The following is a 25,043-nucleotide window of genomic DNA, read 5'->3' as shown; positions in this document are numbered from 1 at the left end:
ACCCTGGGGAGCCATCCTGTATCTCAACCACCAGGTGGCAATTTCATCCCATTATATGTTCCATTAAGTAGGCAATGGCCTAAATGGTGTGGAAAGATGAATGTGTTTTCAGTTGATGCAGTCTGTAGAGGGGCTGAGAGATTTCCATGGCAGGCAGGAAAAATGGCTTTTCACCAGCGACGAGAGCTGATGCCTCCACATAAGTGGGAGAGCTTTCCTTCATTTCTTTGTGGCTATTGTAGTGTTCACCCACAATTGAAGAAAATCCCTAGCTTCTCACCTGAGAACTAGCATCAACATAAAACTTGGCAATCAGAAGGGAAGTCCTGACCTCACTGAAGTTCAAAGGAACTTATCTCCCATTCAGTCAGGGGGTTTGATCAAGAAGGGCACATGAAGATAAAACAATTCTCAAGAAACCAGACTACATCCTGTATCAGCCCCTTCTGAAATGAAACCAAACTTGTCTTTTTTGTATTATATGGGTTTCGAAATGGTTCGATAAATCTTTCCTGACCCTCAACATTTTCTTTGCAAACACCATATTCTCTGAAGTCTCTGACATCTCTCTTCAATCCCAGTGATGTTTGTCTTCACATCTTCCCCTCAGTAGATCTCCTAGATCTGGGGCTGTGTAAGAAAGAGAATATATCTCCTTTGCAAGCCACATCAAGGAGTAACTCTTTCTAAATCATTCACTCTTGATCTTTACACACAGCATAACAAAATAACTAATGACATACTTAAGCAAGCCCACATGGCAGTCAGCTGTTCTATATTGCAATGTCTCACATCCGGTTCTGCTTTGAGCCCATTTCCAAAAACACATAGACATTACAAACCCAGAGACAAATTCAACTTCGTTCTGAACTCACTACTGTTTACTAATGAGCTAGAGTTCCTATTTTGTTTATAAAGGGTACTGACTATCAATCTACTTCTGAACTTCGAGGGTTTCACACTCAAAACTACATGATTTTGATATCAAAAAGGGGGAGGAGTCACATTATATATAGATACACACAAAGTTCTGCTTTGTTTATAAAATATACAAATATTCTAAATCATTGAAACTGAAGTTAAAGCCTTTATGTGATCTGTGTTCAACTTCCAGCTTTAAATTCTCCAACTGCCTGGAAGAGAGTAGTTAACCGACCTATTTCACATCAGTGTGGAAGTTTTGATAGAAATACACCACACCTACAGATGAAAGGCTGTAAGTAAATTCACTTCTTTACAAATCTTTTTTTCCAACAGGAAAAAGGATATATTCGTGTGATGAGGCTATTTTCAACCCTTTAGCAATTATAGATGATTCATTCTGCATTTCCTGAAGTGTTCCTGATGAAGTTTGTCAAGCAGAAAAGTTGTCTGGAAAGCTGTGCTCTGGTACTGACTATGCATTTTCCACTGATGCTGGAATAGTCAATATTTTAGCATAATAATTCACGAGGTTTATTGTATTTCCCTTCACTGCAGATATGACTTGAGGATTCAGTTCTTCTCCTACATAAACCAGCACTGTAGAGGAAATCTCTTATCCCTTTGTTATATTGCTCCCATATTTGAAGTCTGAACCCAAACACCTGGGAGCATAAAGGGAAGTATTATTCCAACTCCATTATCACAGAAATCTGTCACACCAGAACAGACAAGTTTCATTTTGCTTTGGCAAGTTGATCAACAAGCTTAACCTTTGTTGGACACCTCTAGGGCTTTAACAAGTGCTGTGCTGGTGGCAGACAGACCTTGCCAGTGCATCCTTCCCCTGGGGCTATTAGCCAGTACAGACTGAGCATGCCCTTCCCCTTCAGAAACCCAACAGAACGACAAGAATACTTGAAATTTCTTTAGGACAACCTTTTCTTAATCTCAAAAATTTAAGATTATTAAACCTGTATTGTGTTTAAGTGGCAAGGTTTTGCTAGGGGAAGAGCTCTGTGAGAAGACACCAGAAGCTGCCCCCATGTTGGACAGAGGCAGGGGAGAAGGTGGGTTTAGTTTTGTCTGTTTCTCACTATCCTACTGCATTTATAATTGGCAAGTGTTTTCCAACCAGCAGGATGTCAGCTTGGACTATCATTTGAGAAGCTCTGGTCACAGTCAGCAGGCCCACAGAGCCTCCACAGAGGTTGTTGCTCAATTACAGCCATGCCGCGCTGGTGACTCAATTTTTCCCTAGCCTACGTGGAAAGCTACCTTCGCCTGACATGCAGCAACCCCCGAATGCTGAGCAGCGTCATGGCTCTAGAAGGACATGCCAACCTGAAGGCCCAGACAGAGCTGGGGGAAAGCAAAAATGAAAATAACCCATATTAAGCACCTTCTTATAAATTCTTATAAGTTGTTCAGTTTCAACTGCAAATATTATCCACTTCCCTTTTATCAGAAGTTATGGAGAACCTACAGGTGCCCCTTCAATCTGCTTGGGGATGCACAGGTTTGCTTGCAGCCATTGTCAGCTATCTCATGAACCAAGACTGATGAAAGCATTTGGCAACCGGGCTAGTAATTGAAAAAACTTATTCTTGGAATAGCTGCTTAAAGCAGCTATTACTAGGTTCACGGAAAATTATGCCTTTAGCAAGAACTGCATTCTAAGGCCCTTCAGCTTCAGACAGATAATGTGAATTTTTTCACACCGGTGGCACATCAGTGGAGAAAAACTCCTTCCTTCCGTGTTCTGCAGATCTGACACGGCCAGCTGTATGGAAGAGCATACGCAGCTGGTGCACCTGGCCAGTAAACAGAGGGAAGATCAGAGTGTATTCTCTGATGGGGAAGAGTTTGCCACAGGAGATATTGTATTTGTCTTGTCTCCTGATGAGGTGTGTACACTATTCACTTATTATTGAAACGGGGAACTTTAAAGCAGAAACAAACTTCTCAAGAACTTAATCAATTTTTGTTTAACATTGCTGTGTATGGAGTTTTTAAAACTAGTATAGAGAAGAAAACACTTTTTGACTACTTGTGAAAATGGACTCTCACCCACCACAAACTTCATAGGCAAATTCTTACTCATAAGTCCTGATGTCAAAATGGGTTTGATTCCTAGTGGCATCCTGCTTTTCCCCCAACTCTGTTCTCAGTTTTCTGTTTTCTAGAAAGACGATGAAATGCTTATGCGGAAATACCCTGGGAAACACAGAATATTTCAGCCTAGAATTCAAGAACTTCTCTGTTGTCTGAAGTAATTCTCCCTCACAGAAAGGGTTGTCTTCTGAACACATTTTGAAAGCATATTCTGGTCATTTAGTTTGAAAACAAGTAATTGCGATGCCACTCATATATATGTGTGTATATATATATACACATATTACAGATGTAGAAAATCTATCTGTACTAAAATGTACTATATACACTTTTTATACTGTATATACAGTATATGCTACAGACCGGTTTTGACAGTCTAGGTCATTTCAAAACCTATTTCAACAAATCCACTCTTGCCTTTGCAATTACCCTATTCCTTAATAAAACTACATTGCTGCAGTCTTGTTTTATTTTTAGACGCTTACAGAGAACCCCTGTAACGAAAGAGCATGCTAAGGAAACACAGAGTTTATATAAATACTAAAATCACTATATAAGAAAAATGAAAAAATACAATTATTTTAACCAATTCCAACCTGTTAGTTTTTATATTTGACAGCTTTAGCATGCAGTTGACATTTCAGGTGTTCTGGTATGACCCTCCCAATATATCTGCGTGTAGTACAACATGAGTTCTTCCGTCAGACCAGTGCTTTCACAGAAATACGCCCATTCTTCATAAAAGCATCCCCAGCATTAGGTGTGTTGTAATGACACAGACGAGTCTGGGAGGCACGACAAACTAAACTGCACATATTATAACCATTAACAAGAAAGCCCTCGATTATCCAAAGGGTAAATGTGTCTGCTGGTGCATCTTCTGGAACAGACATTTCTTCCTACAATATGTTTTATACAATACAAGGCTTTCTGACTTACAAGGTAGGTACTGAATCTGTTACGGATGTCTATTTTCTGCCTGTTTCAGAAGACATTATTGACTTTTCCTTTATCTGCATCATCCTGCCTCAAATGACAGACACCTCTGAAGCATAAAGAAGCAAGTTATACTTTTCTCAAATTCATTTAAACGGAGTCCTTACAAAATAGCCTTCACTCCACAGCCAGGACCTGAGCTGCTGCAGTTCTTGTTTTCCCCCTTTTCAAGCAAAGCCCCTCATTCCCCCTCTTGTGACTGAACACCAGATCTATTTTGGATTATACACTCATTTTACTGTCTCAGATTAAAACCAATAAGCAGAAAATACAGCAAAACTTAGGAACAGTCTGATTTACACCCCTTCCCCAACTGTTTCACTGCCATTGCTTCTTTTATGAGAGAGCTTTCTCTCTTAAAATCTCCAGATTTTAATGGGGGTTTTACCTCTTTTTAAGGACTCCCAATTTTGAGTCCCATTGAAAGAATGTTTCCTGTTAAGATGTTACAAGATGTTTCTGAAATGGTTGTTATTCCATCATGTGAGAGCAAAGTGCATGTGGCTTTCTCTGTTGGGGGGAACAGACTGGATGAGTTGCTTTATAAGAGGTTTATTTCTCTTCACACAGCTGGACATGTTTTCCTTCAGCAGACTCAGGCTTTAAGAGTCTGTTCCTACATCATTTTATACCCAGCAGTAGCTCTTTTCAGTATGTCAACCACTAGCCAAACTGATGGGAGAGCTCTACTCTTAATCAAAAAGCTTCTGTTATAACATCTAAATCCATCAGCAATTAATCACAATGCTTTTGGGAGCATCTTCAAAATTTTCTACAAAGAAATAAATGCTACTAGATACATCAGTTTCCTTGTAGCTGTAACTTGCATGTTACACCAGAAAGTTTTAAAAATAAAGATGTTTGCTCTCCTCCCCTGCCCAGGGACCATGTTCTGGAGTATCCACCTACTATTCCGTTGCCTATAATGTAGATTTTCCCAGTTTCATTACTTTCACAAGCAGATGACATCAAATAATCTACAATAACTTATTCTTATTCCATGGCTGGTGAACAGCTGGCTAATCAAAACAAAAGATACACTCTCTACAGTACTAGTAAAAGGATATTTGTAAAGCAAGTCTATACAGAGGCTGCCAACTATTATAATAGTCTATTCTGTTCTCAGACCTACAAGCAATGCTCACGTGGCATTATTCAGTACTTTTTTCATAGAGTAACTTTTACTGAAGCTGGTGGTCCCTGTAAAATTTCAGGAAAAAAGGTGTTTCCATTGTATAACAATTTCCAAGAGCCATCAGACTGCAATTTATCTTTCTGGGTTTAAGCCTCTAATTGTGAATACTGCTGAGCTCAGGATTTTTCTTAAAGTGTTTTTGCTTCTATTGCCTGGTAGTGCTCTTCCTAACAATTGGCACCTGTGGTGGCTCTCTTGCTTTCTTTAAGGCTGCTTCCCTTAAGAGCTGCACCATATTCTGAGACCGAATCGTTCAAAACTAACAAACCTCATTTTACATGGTTCAGAGTAAGCCCTTTGCTTTTTATACACACCTTTCTACCCAACATTTACCCACACTTTTCCAGTCCAGCTGACACACAGAGCACGATATGTTGATTTTCTCTGATCTCATTTATGAGTTCCCTTAACTAATCACCCACTGGATCGTTCCAGTCTGGCTTATGATTCATGAATGTTGCATCACCTGTCAAGGTATTGGCAGTAATCTTGCATTTCTATAAAAAAGTGCTAAGTGATTGTAAGAAGAAGTTAAATGGGCTATGAAAATATTTTTATTACTAATATGTAACTGTCTTTGGCATGCTTCAAAGGCAGGCAAACCATTTCATCACATCTACAATGGTATAACGAACCCTGGTAATTACTGGGAGGGAGAATAGTAAAAGCATTTACTGGGGTCAATGACAGCCCCAAAAAAGAAAAGCCTTATTCCTTCACCACATTTACCACATGAAGAATTTTAGAACAATTTAGTAATTTGGCATTTAGTGGGCTCACCGATTAAATTGTTTGATTAAATTCACCTGCCATTCTGACCATGCAAGTGGAAAAAGATGACACACATGTTAACGCTGTCAGTTCCCAAAATAACCAAGGGAAGGGAATGTGTCATAAAAAAAGCTTTGGGGTATTCAATATAATTCTCCCTGCTTTTGCTTACATAAAGGAATGGAGTACCAAAAAAATAGGAATAGATGTCACCAGCTTTAACTCTGCAGTGCAAAAGGGTATCACTGCTTCCCTGCAGATGGTACATAACTGGGCACTAAGGGCTGGGACAGCCAAATCTTTTTTAGAGAAAACCCCCATCTCCCACCCCAATTCAAGCCGTGCTGTTCTGCTTGTGCTCCTAGTGGGTTCTACTGGCACGTCCTCATCTTTTGAGATCATTGGCCTTTTTCTATATCTTGTAATAAAGAAAAGCATTATCCCACATCCCTTTAAAGTTTTCACTCCATTTTAGAGTAAGAGGAGACACAACATAGGAAAAAATAAATATTAAATTGAAATTAAATTGTGGATTCCCTGTCTATTTACAGCATGACCACCTAAAAAAGGACTCACTTTCAATTCCTCACCCTGGAACGCCTAACATACCTTAATGGTTTTTTTCTCTGCAATACACAGTAGCCACTGAATAGATGGAGATGAATACCTGTCTGCTATCCCTGCTTTGAGGAGGAAGTGCTATGATGCTCTGAGAACATAAAGCTGTAAATAGCTGTGAAGACAGATGCCTGGATCATGCACTGAAAAGGATTATGATGTCATCTTACAATATAAATTTCCAGCCACAACTTTTTAGAAGTACTTATAAGTAAAGGGCCTGTTCTTCGTGCAAGTCTAAAGTCTTATCTCAACACATACAAGAAATTCCACTTTTTCTCGCCAGCACATTGATGCCAACTCTACAGTATCAGTCCTGGTTTTGGCTGGCATAGTTAATTTTCTTTTCAGTAGCTTTTACAATGCTGTCTTTTGGATTTAATATATTGTTGATAACACTCTGATGGTTTAGCTGTGGCTGAGCCGGGCTCACCCTCAGTCAAGGGCTTTTCAGTTCCCGTGCTCTGCCCCTGAGCAGGGGCACAAGGAGCCGGGAGGGAGCACGGCCAGGGCAGCTGACCCCAACTGGCCAGGGGGACATTCCATACCACAGAGCGTCACGCTCGGTATAGAAACTGGGGGGAGTTGGCCAGGGGCCACCAATCGCTGCTGGGGGACTGGCTGGGCATCAGTCAGCGGTGGGCGAGCAACTGCCTTGGGCATAACTTGTGGGTTGTGCTTGTTTCTTTGGGGTTTTACTCCCCTCTTTCTCTCCTTTTCATTACAATTGTTAATATTTTCTGTTGTTGTTTCTCTTGTTATATTTTAATTTATTACAGTTATTAAATTGTTCTTATCTCTACCCACAAGCTTTACCTTTTCCCAATTCTCCTCCCCATCCCACCGCGGGGGGGGTGGGGGGGTGGGGGCCGGGGAGGGGGCAGTGAGCAAGCAGCTGCGTGGTACTTAGCTGCCAGCTGGGGTTAAACCACAACCACAAAGGCATCTCAGATTCTTTCCAAGCACACTGACATCAGCTCCACAGTACCTCAGAGTGGGTAAAGGACCAACCTAACACTGCTTTATTTTTTTTTCCTTTCAGTCTTTCATACAGAGTAACAACCCATTTACCTCTGAAATCTCAGCAGTGAAACCTCAGCAAAATTTCACGGGTAGAATCCAGAGTTTCTGAACAGAGCACTTAGAAGCTGTACTTCTCTGCATGCTAGGTCTTCTGACAGGTGAAATCCTTCAGCAGCTTTCCAGCCATGAAGCAGCCAGGTGAGCTTTGGCACTGGAGCTGCAGGTCCATGAAGGCCAAAACGTGTTGCCTGTCTTCTGAGCACAATCACGCCATCGAGAATATTCCTTTCTACTGAAGTGCATCAAAGAATCCAGCCCCATGAGCTATCAGTGCTCATAATGCTTCCCTTCACAGGTATCACTGCTTGCTCCATAAGAAAAATGACAAAACTTTTAATCTGGCTATCAGACAAACTCCCACGTGTAACCTAAACAAACTACAGACAGGGCATGCCTGAAGCAGTCCGCAGTGCTTGCATGTGCTGTGTTCAAACAGATGGCACTGGGCTCTGCACGTGAAGTCATGGCTGCACAGTTTTGTGTGTCTGGGTTTTTTACTCATTTTAATTAATTTAAATTTTAAATTTTGGAGTTCATTTTACTCCAAACAATTTTTCTTTTTCACATCCAGACCTCTAAAATTAAGGTTATCATGTACCTAACTGAAGTAAGTCTTGTGGTATAAAAAGATTCCTCTTCTACAGAGCCGTTGTAGTGTTAGATCTGAGAATATTTTCTAAAGGCAGTTATAGTGCTGATTGCTACCTTTTTTTGTCTGACTGCTCCACTGTCTCCTGCAGCTTTTTTGCTGCTGCTGCTATTTCTGCGTCCATGGGGACCCCAAAAGAAACAGGACAGAACAGAAAACACAGGTCACTAAAAATGTTATTTGGATCTGCTTTACGTTACCTCTTTTTGTGGATGAACATGCTAGAGGCGACAAGATTCACATCTATGCAACCTCAATTACAAACAGATATAATTTCAGACCAAGTTGAATTCCTTTATTCTTTTAAAGCAACTTACTGATCCATTTAAAGAAATCCATGTCAGAAAATCCCCTTTCATTTATATTCAATGAGAAGGTCAGTGAAACTATCAAACGGTAAATACCACTGCAGAAAATAACTTTGTGAGCACTCATTTCACTTACAAATTGCTCCATCATTGTGTCTAGCGCTTCAGAAAGCAGTTGGCTCAGTACATGCCCCACAGCGAGAAAGCGAAATCCTTCCGAAGCGATCCCACCTCTTGCCCCAAACCACAGTGTTCAATCCCCCCAGGTCTTCCCTTCTCCACCAGCACCTGTGGTAGGGCCACTCTTCACTTCCAACCTCACCAAGCTTTTCTGTCACCATGAGGAGCCAGATCTCCCCTGGGGAAAGGACCTCTCTGCATCCCCACCCTCCTTAGCAGGCTCTGACAGGACCAGCAGCCAAGGGAGACGGGGATCCCGGTGATTTTGATCCCAGTGATTTTTGGAGCATTCCCTCCTCAGCTTCCCCCAGGACATGCTACACTAACATGGAGTCATCACAGCCTTTCCAACTGTGGGATGGGGTTTTTTGGTCAACAAATACCCCTTCACTTTTCTCACCCTCTTAGACAAGCTCCTACTCTTTTATAAAAATAAAAGACTCTAGAAAAGAGTTTGCCTCCTGAGGCTCTCACCAACAGTATTTACTCTTTTAAAAGATGAATTGTGTCAATTTGAAGCTTCTAGACTTGCTGGTGTTTAACACATTTAGTTACATACCTGCCTGAAGTAAGCATTTAGCCTAGAATTTTCTTTTTTGTTTCCTGGCCTTTGCCCATCCTCAGCATTTCTTTTGCACGGAGCACAAGCTGTACAGTCTTGCAAAGGCTTTACTGCCATGAATAGGGTTCAATGCCTGTGATCGTTTCTCCTTTTTTCTTCAAATTCTTATCAGGGTCTGTCTCAACAAATAATACAGCAAATATCATGCTGTATATAACCTTTTATTCAGCAGTAGCTGCTAAGCTGGGAGTCCTGGGAATCTTATCCTCAGCCCTGAAATGGATGCTTAGAAACTGGATATCCTGCAAAACTTAGCACATGCATGCAAAAATACCTGTTTCTTATCAAGTCCTGAAGTATCTTAAAAATGAAAGCATGAAATCAGGTACATCTAAAATGTATTTACTTCAGGTCTTTTGTACGTTTGTCAACAAAACTTGAGACTTTTCCCTTTCTGTGGCCTCATTTTATTTCTTTCCTGCTTCTCAGCACCCTGAGGGGGTTCTGGTTTTGACAGAACTGTTGTTATTATTATTATTATTATACTTTTATTACATAACTAAAATAGATTTGTAAATTTTAAGATGTACAATATGGTTAGAGTTTTTTCTGAATATATATTGATTTTTATAACATTCAGAGCTAACTGAGACAGAATAGCACAGAAAACAAACAAATAAAATGCACAGGGGCTACAGACACACAACCTCCATCACAGACTCTCCTACATGTTTCTGGCAATTTTTCTTTTTACTCTGGTCTTAGTCACAGTTGGTCTGGCATTCCAGAAAAAATTGTGGTTTTTGATTAATGGGCAAATAAGATGTTAGTGTGGAGTCATATATGAGAAATACAATAAATGACACTGATACTTCCACGGGGCACACTTTTCTAGAGAAAAGTATTACAAAAGTATTAATTGTAGTACTGCTGAGGGCAATCTTACCTTGCCTCATGAATTACTTAAGGATTTCAGTAATCCACTGTTAGAGAGAAAAGCCTTAAAGCGAGATACAAGCACTGATTAGTGAAGGTACGTATATACAATTTTTCTATCTGAACATATAAATGTAATTGTAAAAGTAGTTATAACCAGTACTACTGTTTTGCAGTGGCCAATCCGGGGGTGTTTCAGACAGAAGAAAATAGGTACATTTAAAGGGGGAGTTTTCCTATTCTGCAGCAGGAAGGTTACTTTAAATCAAGTCACAGTGCAGTGTGACAATGTGAAAAGTCCCAGAAACATTCTCTGAACCCATCACCCATCACCTCTGCAAGTGTATTTTACTATGAAACTCACAGTTTTGTCCTTCTTTGTAATAGCAAATACATTTCTCAAAACCTATGATTCTCTACTTAAAGAATATTTCTGTGTTACTCTGAAATACAGAAGAATAATTTAGGGTTTTTTCTTTCAGCCAAGGACTAGAAATGTAATTTTTTTAAGACGAGAACAGACTCACAAAATCACAGGCTGCCAGAATCTCTGGTAGAAGAAAAAAACTTTGTCTATAGCCATAATCTCAATACATTTGTGGCAGAAGTAGCTGACCACTCCCTGAAAATTAATATTATTAGATAGAAGAAGCTGTTATCTCGTGATTCTCCATGTACTGCAAACTCACATTCAGAGAACATTTTGCTTCCTTCTCGTGACATGTCACGGTTTAACCCCAGCCAGAAACTAAGTACCAAGCAGCCACTCACTCACTCCCCTCCTCCTGTGCTGGGATGGGGAGGAGAATCAGGAAAAAGGTAAAACTCATGGGTTGAGATAAGAACAATTTAGTAATTGAAATAGAATAAACTATAATAATAAATACAACAGTAATTGTAATGAAAAGGAGAGAGAGAGAGAGGAATGAAATCCAAGTGATGCACAAGGCAGTTGCTCACCCCCCGCTGACCGATGCCCAGCCGGTCCCCCAGCAGCAATCAGCCGCTCCTGGCCAATTTCCCCCAATTCATATACTGGGCATGACGCTCTATGGTATGGAATATCCCTCTGATCAATTGGGGTCAGCTGTCCTGGCTGTGCCCCCTCCCAGTTCCTTGTGCCCCTCCAGCCTTTGCTGACAGGGCCTGAGAAGCTGAAAAGCCATTGACTTAGTATAAATTACCTAGCAACAACTAAAAACATCAGTGTGTTATCAACATCATGTTCATCCTAAATCCATCTAAAAACAGCTATTGAAAAGAAATTTAACTCCATGCCAGCCAAAACCAGGACACAGATTACAGAATTTTTTTGTCTGTTTCTTTATATTTTATACCATTTTGAATCTTCAGGGTCACAAGACTGTGCCCTAAGACTGCTTTTTGCCTGCATCTTTTGTGTGCATGCATGTCTGTGCGTGTTTTTGCCTGAAGAGGCATCATTACAACAGGTCGCTGCTTCTGCATTTTGCAGAATTCCTCTGGTTGGAAGAGACCTCGGGAGGTCTCCAGTCTAGCCTCCCGATCAAAGCAGGGTTAACACTGAAAGCAGTGTGCTTGCACATGACCCTTTTCAGTTGTTGTAAGGCTTCAGCTTGGGGTGGCTTCCAAAACCTTGAACTAAAATTGGCACTGTTAGGCATGGGAACCAAGTCCATGAAGATTCACGTCTAGCACAGTTTATATTCTATGCCTATACTTCTTGGCCACCTGGTATTCATCTTCTTAAATTTAATTTGATGAACCTAATACCTACACAGACAGGAACCAGTTACAAAAGGACAAATACATGTTTTCAGCTTATTTTATCACAGAAGTTAAGTTTCATTACTTGAGTCATATATTTGCTTCTTTAGCACCTCCACGTTTTTCTTTCAAATAAATGCTTTTCAAAGAAGTAGTTTATAATCTCTGTTACAAAGAATTCATTTTTCATACTGTGTTAAGTGTTCATCTGTCTGCTCAATTACATTAATTAAAAATCATGATGTAAGACTCCAGATTCTTCCATGGCTTTTAAGGAAGCACCTCAGCGGTATTTTTTTAACTAAACAAAGAGTCTGTCACAAACAAAGAGTCGTATCACAGAGCTAAGATAATATTAAGAACAGTTTCCAGGTTTAATTCAGCATAGGAAAAGTCATAGGCTTTGTTCCAGGTTTTCTTGGTAATGTGGAAGTCATGCAAGCAAAAATCTGCTGGCTCAGGGCACCTGACCCATACTCATGAAAACACAGTTAAATAAGGTGTGTGTGACAAGGGTTTTCTGAAAATATTTCGTAGCTGGGAAATCCAAACATCCTATAGCTTTTGAGGTACTTGAAATGGCATTTGTTCCCTGTCCTGGGTGCAACAGACTTTGTTTTGTGAACCTTTAGTAAACATAATATGTGAGGGCCTCTCAATCTCTGATACAGCTACCAGCACTACAAACATCATCGGATCTTCACAGGTGGGCCAAGTACAAAGGCATGTAGTAACTCGCTTAACGAAGCTGCTGAACAGAGACTTGAAAACAGATCTCTAAAGTCATAGCCGTTATCTGACTTCCTTTCTCACTGTCGTGGTAGGTTTTATAATTTCACTGACACACCAAATCCAACATGCACCTCCAGCATCCGAAGGTATCAGTCATTTCACCTGGCCTGATAATCGGGATGTAGCCAAGGAACTATTTGGTGCATGCATTTGTCACTACCACCTGCATTCTTGTCCGTCTGTACAGCATGCTTCCTATAAGTTCACCGTGGAAAAGTTCCCCATCTTTCCTTTCCTTCCCCTGCTTTTGGTTAGCAAAATAATCACTGCAAGTACTCTGACAGCAGATAATTAATTCAGGGAAGGGCAGCTTGTCTTTCACAGATCTGTAGCTAATAAATCCACTTAAGCTTTTCCCCTTGCTTTGACCAATCAGTTTAAAATTCATAAGCCTGAGCCATACCACTTCTGAGGGCAGTCTCAGCCCAAATTCAAGCGCCAACCATCCTCAGCCAAAAAGAGAAAGTCCACTCAATACTCAAAGTCACAGTCTCCACAGTGACCAGAGCACAGGGTTCTCTTATACCGCCAGCAGAAGGGGAGCTGATGGGGCCCAAACACAAAGTCATACTGTTCTATTCACCCTGTCACCATAAGCTTTAATGTGAGTCTCATTGCAAGTTTCAACAGTAGAAGGTATTTATCATAAACTACTGATGTTCACAAAGTTCTCTGAAATCTTGAAGTCCAAACATGGCATTTGTTTCCATGGGATGTGAGGGTTTCAGACCTCAAGACGGTAGGTGGACTAAGTAGTGCAGAGCTGCTGTCACCGTGCAATCATTGCTGAGCCTTCTGCAGCATCTTTCCCCAGATGCCATTTAATTGAGACAAAGGTCATACTCTCATGTCAAATTAATGAAAGATAATACAGTTAGTTTTCCTTAGAGATGTGTCACTTCTTAGCAGAAAGCTTCAGTGAAACAACGGCTTGCAAGCTCCTGGGGATACAGTTCTCATCTTGAGCCTTTTAACTGTCAGTCACACCTATGGCACTTTTGAAACCAAGGTGCGGTTGGATGTTTCACCTGGGTGAGCTGTTCGTTCAAAACCTGCATCAAGAGGAGACAGAGTCATCCCAAGGACTCACAAAGGTCATGGATCTCATGTCTGTCTCTCCGTTTCATTCCTCAAACTAGTAACACTACTGCCACAAAAGAGCTAATGAATCAGAGTCCATGGTTCTTGCTTCCTGCCTCTTTTTATCCAGTAAAAAAGGGAGATAGCGACAGGGATTCCTGCTTTCTGGATCTGTGTGAACACAATCAAATCATGAGCCGCAAGGAGAAATCAGCTCAGTGTTTCGCTCCCGCTGGACTTGTCCCTGGGATACATACCCAAAGCAGATGTTAACAGGAGGAAAATTCACTTGGAATGAAAGATGGCACACGAAGCTCTGGTTCAGTGCCTTGGCAAGGCTGGGGAAAGAAGGGCTTTCACCACAGCCTGCCTAGCTTTGGACAGGTGCAGCTGCTTCTCACTTCCATGAAACTCCCCCCTGACAGCAGTATCTGAAGGGCTTTGCAACAAGCTTGTTGCAAAGCACAGCTCTCCCTGTATCCCTTGCTTCCAGTCAAGGGTCCTAATTCTGGCACCTGATTTCACTTCCCACGGAGAGTGCTGTGGCTCTCACATGCTGCCATCCATTTATAACATCATCCTGGAGCTCGTCTCCCAACCCACTTCGCTCTTTCCTCCCCCAGACTCTTTTTGAATTGATCTGCTGTCAAGTGTCTTGTCTTATATGTGCCTTGCCTTATCTGAAAATACGGCACTTATCTGAAAATACAAGCTCCTTGGGGCAGGTAACGTTTCTCTTTCTGTGTATCTAAAATGTGTGCGATTTGATCCCACTCCATAAACGTTTTAGAATAGCAACAGTTCCAGAGGATGCTTGCACATCTCAAGTGTCAGGGCAAATAAAAGACAAACATTTTACACTCTAAATGTTAGCTGCTAGAGTCTTCTATTTGTAGCATAATTGAAAGACATTATTGTAATTGGTTAGCAAAGCCACCGAAGTTTCAGCACAGGCCTTCACAAAATGGAAATGAATGAAGTAGCTATGGAAATGACATCTTAATAAGAATAATGAAATTCAAACCCCTAGTGCAAGTACAGTGTATAATCCATTACATGGAGATTAGATGAGATATAAATACCTCAAGGATATAAGATTATTGATCTGACATAAGTCATCTGGTTTTGTAACCGCAAAATGGCAAACAGGCATCCAGACACTGTACAGTGCCTAACTACAAGTTTTTCATGAAGAGTGAGACGAGAATTTAACAGTGTGCATTGTCAAGCAGCGCCTTACCCTATTCTGGGTACAGCTTTGTTGCTGGGGTTTTTTTCTTCCTGTAAACCTAAAAGTATTGCCAGGGCCACAATCAATTTTTAATTAATTCCCTGGCTCTGGAAATTCAGTGGCTGAAGGTTCAATTCCCAGTCCAGCCACAGCGTTAACCTCTTTGTAACTCAGTCGCTTGCTCACGAGATACAGCAGCAAGGGTTCCTTTACCGCACCTGCGTGGAGGAGACATTTCGTAATCATGATATGCTACAACACTGCAGCAGCGCTGGGTGCTGGTGTATTCAGACAGCTACAAAACCTCAAAGACACGGAAAAAGGAGCATCAAGACTGGATTGCAGAGCATGGGAGCTGAGGAAGGTCTGGCTCCTGGAAGAGGTTACTTCTCCCAGGGACTCAGCCGAAAAAGCTGGTAGCTTTTAGTAGACAGTTTCTTAGTCCTAGCAACATCCTGTTTCTCATTGATTTTGAAGGGAAAACGATGAGGGTTAACAAATCTCATAATGCCTCCCTGTTCAGCCAGGGAGAAATCCTCAGCCAAGTGCAAGCTATTTCACTGGAAATGACCTAACCTGATGTTTGTATCATCCCTATTTCTGTTGTGGTCCAGCACCTTATGAACCGATACCAAGCACGGAGGTAGCGCAACACAAAGGCAGCACAGGCAGCTCAGAATTCAAAGGGTGGCAAAAGTCAGAGACTGTTTATCTCTCTCTACAAAAATTTCAGTGCCTCCCTAATGCAGCACAAAACACCCAACAGAGCAGGACCTTAAACTCGTATCTTTAGACACCAGGCAGATCTTCCTGCTTTCACCCAAATCATCCAGCAGCTCCAACAGCGGACAGTAGTGAGGGCATTTGGCAGCAAAACATGTTTCAGTTATGGATATTTAATGCTCACAATTTAATGGCACAGCACGGTCAGTGTAGCTAAGTTAAAGGAACAGCAAGAAATACGAGGCTCCTAGTGCACATTTAGCATCGCCAGCTTTTCGCCTGAACCAGCCATGCTGGAGGTAGCTGTTATGCACCGACACTGCACCTTAAGGGCAGGCACTGCATTTCCAGTCATGAAGCACAGCTGGGGAAAAAATATCTCTTGCTTAGCACAGGCCCAGTACACACATCACTTCATTGCAGAGGACACACGACTATGCATCTTCAGTCTGAGCATGCTGTAATCCATCCTGCAAGATTCTGGCAGATTTCTGTCTTGTCTGGCTTTTGTAGGAAGTCAGTCAAAGGCTCCTGATTAGAAAGGTCTTTTGGCATGCACACAGCAAAAGACTACAGGACCGCTAGTTTAATTCAGTGAACTTGGATAACAGTGTACAAGTGATAGCCTTTTGATAAACACAGATTGGGAGTACTTAGCTGGAAGTAATGTCATAATCTACAATAACCATTAATGTAAAACCAAAATCCACATTCTTATTTCATTGCTTGGCAGTATCTAAACCCTTTGATCTCCAGGGCTGAGTCTCCTTTGCTCGTAACAACCTTACCAGTACTGATTATAAGAATGAATGAGTTCTTTGGAAGGGAAAATTGCAGCAAGTTACACAGGTTGCTTTAGAGACACTTAAAGAGAAGAAAGAGACTATTTTATTATCTTGAAGTCTTTCTAACTTTACTCCAAGCCTCAGCTGTTGTGCAGGATCTTTCCAGAATGACTGGAGGAGTGCTTAACATTCCAGGAAGGCACAGCCTGCTAAGAGCAGTCTGCTTTCAGACACGCATCCTGAGGTTTCTGTCTGCCGGGTCTACTGCTGTCCAACACCAACGTTACCTGGGTGATCCCTCCCCACCTCCTGCAGAACTCCTCTTTATGCTGTGCATCTGAGGCTCTCCCCACTTAAGCCATGTGTTTTTTATACAGATTTCATTAACATCTGAGTCGTTACATTTGTTCTGCAGTTAATGGGAAATGTTAAGTGTACTGGAATAAATAAGCCTAAGTGGAAGAGGCATTAATGTTTGGCTTTCGGTAACCTTTCTTGTCCAGCCACAAGCCCTCACTTTTCTTGTGTTACCGTCCACACGTATCCTAGAGAACAAGCTATAAGGAAGGCAGGCTGGAATAAGAAGACACCAGGGGCACTACTCTGGCGTAGCTATAGGATAGCCCCAGCTGCCATGTCACCAGTAGCAGTGGTCGTTTTCAGCCCTGCAATGTGGTAAGTGGGACCCTGAAGTGGTTTGCAGGCAACTACTGACAAACGCCACAGCTTGGAAGCTCTTTTTGTGTTCTAACGATTAAGGAGTGACTGGAAAATTTGGGTTTCTGTTCTTGGCTCTGTACTGAGTTATGATGTGTGACTTTAAGGAATATTTTTTTTTCACATTCACCCACATCACTTTTTCTGCCTTCTTCATTTAGATTGTTGCTACCCAAGTCACATACTACACCCTCTGCATACTTGAAAGCTTCCTGATCTAGTGGGGATCCTTTCTGCTTAATATCAGAAGGCATGAAATAGGAATATTTCTGGGGGGTTTAAGTCTTTTAGGTATAACCTGACTGAGCACCATGCACCAGGTGCAGTCTCAGTAGAGCTACTTGCCAGCTCTACTCCTGGCTGCTCCAAAATTTACTTTGCTGCTATACAACCCTTGTATCTAATTAAGATAATCTCAAGGAAGTGAGGCATTGGAAGGAATGAAGACTTCAGAAAATATAATTGCCTTCAGGAGAAAAAGAATCCCTTGTGAATTCAACTTTGCCTGTCTGGTTTAAATATCATAGCATTTTCCTCTCATTCCCCTCACCTCACTCTCAGCTTCCAAGGTCTGCAAACCGAAGGAGCAGCACATGTTGACATGCAACAATGTTGGACCATTTTTACACCTTTGCCTCATTCCCATGATTTTTTTTCTGTCGTTGCTCCATCTCATCTTTCTAAGGCATCAAACGGTGGGCTTACTGAAAACACCCCAAGTACCTTGCAGGAAAGACCAGAGAAGCTGGCATGCCCCTTTGAATTCCAATCTTTTGCCTCCCAGTATAACAGGGAATGGGAAGAATTAAAGCCCAGCTGGTTGGGTTTTTTTGTCCACTAGCATTCTTAGTGCAGAACAGCAGAACGGTGATGTAGCTGCTTGGCGTGCTTCCAGGTTTATTCCTGTATTTGTACTATTAAGCAAATACGGTTCGTAACCAGCCGCTCTCTGGGCTGCTGAAGCCCATCTTGCACGCAGACAGATTGTTGCCGGTATCGAGTCAATGGTACCGTGGCTCTGGTACCAACATCTCAGTCCCTTAAACCATCTGCTTCTGCAGAATGTGTTACATGCTGGAACGTGCCACTATTCAATAATATGTCCATGACAGAGCATTTTCTCCAATTGCACTATTTGTGATTGCTTCCCAGTTTGAAGCAGAGGGAATTGATACTGCTTTTAAATGTCTTGACTGCAGATGAACAGATATTCTGAAAGATTTTTCTCCAAGCAGCCCCAACCACTGAATTTCCGCTGCAACAACTCAAATGGCTCCTTCAGCATCTGCTGTTTATTATCAGTGTTACCCACCCTATTTTTCATTTTGCTTGGCTCAGTCATAACAGACTTCTCAATCCCTGCTCCAGTTTGATTTAATTTTGTCTGAATGTAGGGAGGGAGTCAGAAACTTACACAGGCATCCACATAAAAATTCTTACCATAGCTTTTGTAATGGCACTAACACTTCCCTTATTCTATTGGAGGTATGTTGAGAAATATCACTGCTAGCTTAGCTGATCCTGATGTTTGACCATGAGTTTACTTCAATATGTTTCTTCTTGTTTCTGGTCATGTACTCATCTTGAAGATGTTCCTGTTAAAAATGTTACTCTAATATATTCCTACAGATGTTTTTTCACCAGCAAACTCTTCACACTTTTGTCATAGCTATTAATTAGGTATCAAAGAAGATTAGCTGCTAGAACAATCTTTGAGGAAATCTGTTAATTATCTACATCCAACATGTTGGTTCATCTATAGTTCAAATTCTATTGCCATCATAAAACAAAAAAGCAAAACCCCAAACCCTCTGTTAATTTTTTTTTTAACAAATCTACATTAGAACAGCATGAGATATTTTATTTCATTTTTCAATTCTCTACATGTATTTAATTTTGCTTTCAGTTAATATTTTTACTAATAGGTCATATCTATTGCTCATAGAGCATTTTCCTCCTTTTTAATTCTATTATTTTTTATCTTTTCTGGTATTTGAAACTAAAGCATTTTATGAACTTTAGTTTTGTTTTTAACTCACTGTAATCTTTCAGCTTTCATCTATTCACCCTTACTAATCTTTCTCTGTACTTTTAATATCAATATCACATCACTATTATTATCAAAACACTGTAGAAAAGAATTCTGTTTGTTTTGAGGTGTATCTAAATTACAACCTCAGTCTCATCCTCACTGCAGCATGATTTGAATTTTCTGTCCCCTTCTTTTCTTTAAATGTTTTAAGAACCCATTGCTGCCCTTTGTAAGACCTAACTCATCTTGACTTCTTCAATTCCCCTTTTTTCCTACACTTACCAGCTTGTTCTGCTGATTGATGCTTTTCTCTCTCTTTTTTTGCTGATATGTTTCACTTGTTTGTTTGAACACACTTCAAATGCACACTTATTTATATTCTCCTCATTTCTTCTCATCCTAATCTGTTCTCCGTTCCTTGACAAAGAATACAAAAAATTCAGCTCTGAAATACACCACGGAACAGTTGCACTGATGACCATTTTAGCTGACAACTAGATCTAAGCCCTATTTTCCATGCCTGAAAATCAGAACCACTATAGTTTACATTCCAAATGCAGATTCCCTAGCCAACTACAGAGATCCCTACCTTGTGTAAAGGAAGAGGTTACCTAAGACAAGCAGGCTGGGTTTTATACTCCTGCAATGAATGTAGCCCAGCATTTCCTTGCAGATCTCAAAGATTTCCTCGATACAGTTCTTGCCATCTAGGCAGACTCTCTGTCTTTCATCCCCTTTCCAGATTCAGCTGTCCCTATGTCACTCTTTTATACTTGTGCTTATCATTTTCTAAAGGTCCCTCCTGGGGCACAGCAATATAGTCAAATTTGTATTATATACCTACAAACGAATCTCAGACACTCCAAGGAAAGTTCCAGGCTTTTTATGTACTTAAAAAATATTACTTAACCTTTTTTCCCCCTTAAATTGCTAAGCAGCAAGAAAACTCAGTACCAGGGACTGCCGTCTTTTTAATTATGTAAATGAAGAATTTTGTGGACGAGTTACATGCAGTAATGTCTTAGGATTGGAATATCCATTGCTGGAGGGCTAATTCTGTTCTCACTCAGGCTGGTCAGTACAGCCTTCACAGATAGTACTTTTACTCCTCACAAGCTTCCTCTTCAAAGCTTTTTAATAGTCATTTTCACCTGTAAGAGGTGGTCCAGATAATGAAGATGTGTGGTTAATTATGATGGAAGTCCAGCCACTGTGCTTAGGGTAATGCAGTGGGATTTGCTGGTGACACTGCCTTAAGGAACACTTTAGAGTCCTTTTAATTTTTAATATTACTTTCAAATCCCCTTCAAAGTTGTTTCTAATAATCTGGAAACTTTTAACTTCAACCCACATGCTTTACCCCTTGGCAGTAGACTACGGATACGCATCTCTAACTGCCGAGTTGCTGTGAACAGTGTTAGAAACTTACACTAGGCTTTGTGCCTTCATTTGTCACTGTGAGCTTCTGAATGACAGGTTGTGTATCCTTAGCTAATGGTAGCAGCTGAGGACCATAATTTCTACTAAGTACAGAACCAGTGTTAATGTTTAGAGACTGAACAACTCCAGGTTCCTGCCATCCTTTGGAACCATCAAATGCAATATGGAGTTACTCTTCTAATTTCTGTCTATCACCATCCATACATCGGGTATATATTCCTTTCCAAGGCAACAGATATGATCCCAAAGCCAAAAATTCAAAGCATAAACACTAATTTCCTCAGTTCTGTATCCCAGTCAAATCAAACTGTGAAAGGGTACTGCTACTTTTTGGAAACAACCCATGATGTCAGACTTCCAACATCCAAGATGGCAGAAATCTTCCCAAAGAATTAACGCCATTTTGCATTACACGTATTTAGACTATATGTCATGTGAATAGTCTAAAAATACAGGGGGTTCTCTAGCTTTGCTTCATTATATAAGTCAAGCAAAACTCAAGACATCAACTCCTGTTTTCACTCAACAATTTGCTACAATCACTAAGCTTATTATCCAACTCTTGGAAGCACTTCTGATCTTACATACGATGTAAGCCACAAAAATGGCAAAACATATGTAGCTCACTCTTTCTCCTCTACATCACAGCTCAGCACTCAAATATGCTTCCCAGGGGTGGCACGTAATTATCTTTCAGTGCCAAAAATAGTGTTCTTTCTGACCAAAAGTAAGGGGAAGGAACATACCAGTTACAACAACATAAGACATTACCACTTGAAAACCATCTAAATGGCTCTTTGGGTCACATTTGTGCCTGCCCCTGCTGCCTCCACTAGGATTAACGCAGCTTGTGGCAAACTGGTTAAAAAAAGGGGAGAATAAAGCACCTGCGGGGTAGTGCTATGGCAGGTGGAGCCACAGGGAATGAAATTACATTGACCACAGACTTACTATGGTTAAAACAGGAAATCTGTTCACACAATTTACCATTTCTGCATGAAATACTGAACGCCTTCCATATCTGTATCCTTTAAAACCCACAGACCCCATTTTGCATCTCAGCGCTGTCCTTGGTCTCACTGCTTTTCTCTGAAACACCTATTTCTAAAGCTCAACAAGAGAGTGTCAGTAATTTATGCAGCTCTCTTTTTATGCACACAACTTCTAAGCAACAGGCTGGATCACACCCAAAAAAGTAATTTCATAGAATCATAGAATGGTTTAGTTCAGCAAAGACCTTTAAGATCATAGAGTACAATTGTTAACCTAGCAGTGCCAGCTCCCTCAGTAGCCTTCGGTGAATCCCATCCAGCCCTGTAGACTCGTGTGTGTCTCTGTGGTGCAGCAGGTCACTGACCATTTCCCCTTGGATTACGGGGGCTCCATTCTGCTCCCTGTCCCTGTCTTCCAGCTCAGGGGGCTGGGTATCCACACAAGAACTGACCTTACTATTAAAGACTGAGGCAAAAAAGGCATTAAGTACCTCGGCCTTTTCATCATCCTTTGCCACTTTGCATCCAATAAAGGATGGAGATTCTCCTTAGCCCTCCTTTTCTTGCTGATGTATTTATAGAAACGTTTTTTATTGTCTTTTACAACAGTAGCCCAATTAAGTTCTAGCTGGGCTTTGGCTCTTCTAATTTTCTCCCTGAATAACCTCCTGACATCCTCATAGTCCTCCTGAGTCGCCTGCCCCATCTGCCAAAGGTGGTAAACTCTCCTTTTCCCCTGAGTTCCAGCCAAAGCTCTCTGTTCATCCAGGCTGGTCTTCCCCACTGGCTCGTCTTTTGGCACACGGGGACAGCCTTCTCCTGTGTCTTTAAACTTCCTTCTTGAAGGACATCCAGCCTTCCTGGAGCCCTTGGCCCTTCAGGACTGTCTCACCAGGGACTCCATTGACCAGGCTCCCAAACACGCCAAAGTCAGCCCTCTGAAGTCCAAGGTAACGCTTCTGCTGCCCCCCTCCTTACTTCTCAAAGAACTGAAAACTCTATCATCTTGTGGCTGCTATGCCCAAGGTGTCCTCCGACCACCGTGCCACCCACCAGCCATTCCCAGTTTGTAAGCAGCAGGTCCAGTGGGGCATCTCCCCTGGCTGGCTCCCTCACCCGCTGTGCCAGGAAGGTCTCTTCCACGCACTTCAGGAACCTCCCAGACAGTCTCCTCTCCCCTGTGTTGTACTTCCAGTGGACATCTGGTAAGTTGAAGTCCCCCATGAGAACAAGGGCTAGTGATTGTGAGATTTTTCCCAGCTGGTTTTAGAAAATTTTGTGCGCCTTTTCATCCTGGTTGGGTAGTCTACAACAGACTATGAATGGACTACAATTTGTCAGGGAGAGGTCATTTCTGGTTGCAAAATCAGCCAAAAAAGAGCTATGATTATATCAGGCAACTGATCCAGGCGTCACCGCCTGGAGGCCAGAAACTACCCTGTTTCAAGGAGTTGTCTTTACAAGCTAGGAGGAGCATGGGTGCTCATGGCAAGAGAATTAGCTTGATAAAGCAGGGATAACCCTGCCTTCCTGGACCCAAACACCACCTAGAGTCAAACAAGAGTGAAGGGCCTTGAAATTACTTTGTTGTTTGTTAAACAATTTCTCTTCTGATTTGTTCAGTAGGTAAACCCTTGACATGTTCTAGAATTCTGCTCCCAGCTAATGTCTCTATCTGTGTGTAGCTGTTGCGTATGCCTGACTTCTGAAGCTATTAATCTGCAGGTTGTTTGTTGGGGGCAGGTGTGTTAAGTGACAGAAGAGTGTGAAAAAATCAGCAGTGATCCTGTGTGCTCCAGACTGGTGGGGTATGCATGGGCAACAAGCAGGCCCGGACCCTGGAGCAGCGTCTGAATCTACTCCTGGAAGATGTCATTCACTTGACAGGTTCAACGGCTGAACTGGTCCCTTGCCACGGTGGTCACCTGAGACAGCAAGCTCACCATACCTCAATACCTTGTATTAGCTTGTAAAATTACAAAAAGGTCATCTTTTTTGTCCTGTACGATTCTACTTCCCTTCATTATAAGCCATGGTACTGAGCTACAGCAATTAAAACCAAAGGAAGTGTTAAATGGGAAAAAAGCTGTTTCTCCAGGTTTCTCCGCTGTAATACATAATGGCAGCTTCAGAGGCACAAGGAACCAAATAATTCAACTGGAAACACCTTGGTTTGCAAGCACGTATGTGGGGAGGGAAGTGTTAGGAAAACCAAAAATAAATGTCAGTGCTTTATTTTGCAGAGAAATCATCTGAGCCTCCCAAACTCTCGCTTATGTTTTGAGGGGTACGCAGCCAAGGCTTCTATCGATCACCCATGTGTGGAAGTGTAACAGCAAATAAAATGAAAAACCCTTCTGGATAATTGTTACAGAACATGTAGGCGATTCGGGGGGAAAAATCAGAACCAGGGATGTGCCAGGGAAAAGAAAAAATGATGATATTTAAAATGCCAGCCTCCTGTGAGCCCCTCTGCTTCCTAGTGCTTGTGCTGCCACGCACAGCTCCCACCGTGGACTGCTGCTGCCATCTACTGCTGCCTGCACTGCCCGGAGCTGGGCTCCCCTCCCGGACCCTGGCGTGGGGCTGCGGGTCACAGGCAGGTGTCAGGCTGTGAAATATTTTTGAACAAAATAGGAAACCCAAAAACAGTTTCCAAGCAGAGAAAGGGATGGGAGAAAGCCTGGGAGCTGAAATTAAAAACCCAAGTACAGCTTTGCCTGTGAAAGTCAGAATGCAAAAAATGTCCACGCTCTGGGGAGGGAGGCCTAAATGGAAATGCTCTGGCTTTCAAAGGGGAAGGGAAACCCACATCTAGATCCACCCTTCTGTCGTTCAGTGACCTAACCCTGTTCCCAAGGCCTTAAAGGTTATTCAGTTCAAGTGACATGGCTGACAGCCTATGCTCAGCCTCCATCAACTGATGAAATGACCTGCACAGCAGGAAAGCTGAGGAAGGACATAAAGGCGTGGGCTAAGTCCAAAGTTCCTGATTCAGACACCTGTGTCACACCTGTTCTAGGAACAGAAAGCTTCAGGCACTGGTGATGGGAATCCCACACCTGGCCGCAGCTTTGAATTCCCATCAACAAAGAGTGAAAGAACAGACGAGCCTTCCATTATTGCAGGAATTTCTAAATGAAATCTGAAAGGAAAGCATACTTTTACAAT

Source organism: Falco rusticolus, chromosome 7 (genome assembly GCF_015220075.1).
Source record: "Falco rusticolus isolate bFalRus1 chromosome 7, bFalRus1.pri, whole genome shotgun sequence".
Lineage (NCBI taxonomy): Eukaryota > Metazoa > Chordata > Aves > Falconiformes > Falconidae > Falco > Falco rusticolus.
Note: the sequence above shows the minus strand (reverse complement) of the source record.